Here is a 457-nt window from a genome sequence, read left to right on the forward strand (position 1 = left end):
AAAGTTCATGTTTTACCCCAATGGTTACCTCTTATGCCTTTCCCTAGTCACTGCTCGCCTCGCTGCTCGCTCTTCATTAAGCCAAAGTGATTGGGACACCGCAATAGGGTGTTCCAGGCTATCTAAAACGGAAGTGAAAAAGAACAAACTCACTGACTTATCTGTTTCCGCATGTTCAGTATGAGAAATTACCACGGTAGTTTGATCCAAATCTAACCTCTCAAATATGGAGGGGAGCTCGAAACTGATCTGGCAGTTTTCCATACTAGAGAGGCCGAAGTGGCACGTGATCAGGACGACCAAACAGAGCCATTACGGAAATAGAAAAGTCAGTGAGTTTGTTCTTTTTCACTTCCGTTTTAGATAGCCTGGAACACCCTATTGATAATCTCTGCATTTCCTTTGCTAGCGACGGAAAGCTAATTCATGTACGAAGAGTGTGACGGCATGAGAAATT

The sequence above is a fragment of the Frankliniella occidentalis genome, unplaced genomic scaffold (assembly GCF_000697945.3).
Source record: "Frankliniella occidentalis isolate FOCC.00 unplaced genomic scaffold, Focc_3.1 Scaffold821, whole genome shotgun sequence".
Lineage (NCBI taxonomy): Eukaryota > Metazoa > Arthropoda > Insecta > Thysanoptera > Thripidae > Frankliniella > Frankliniella occidentalis.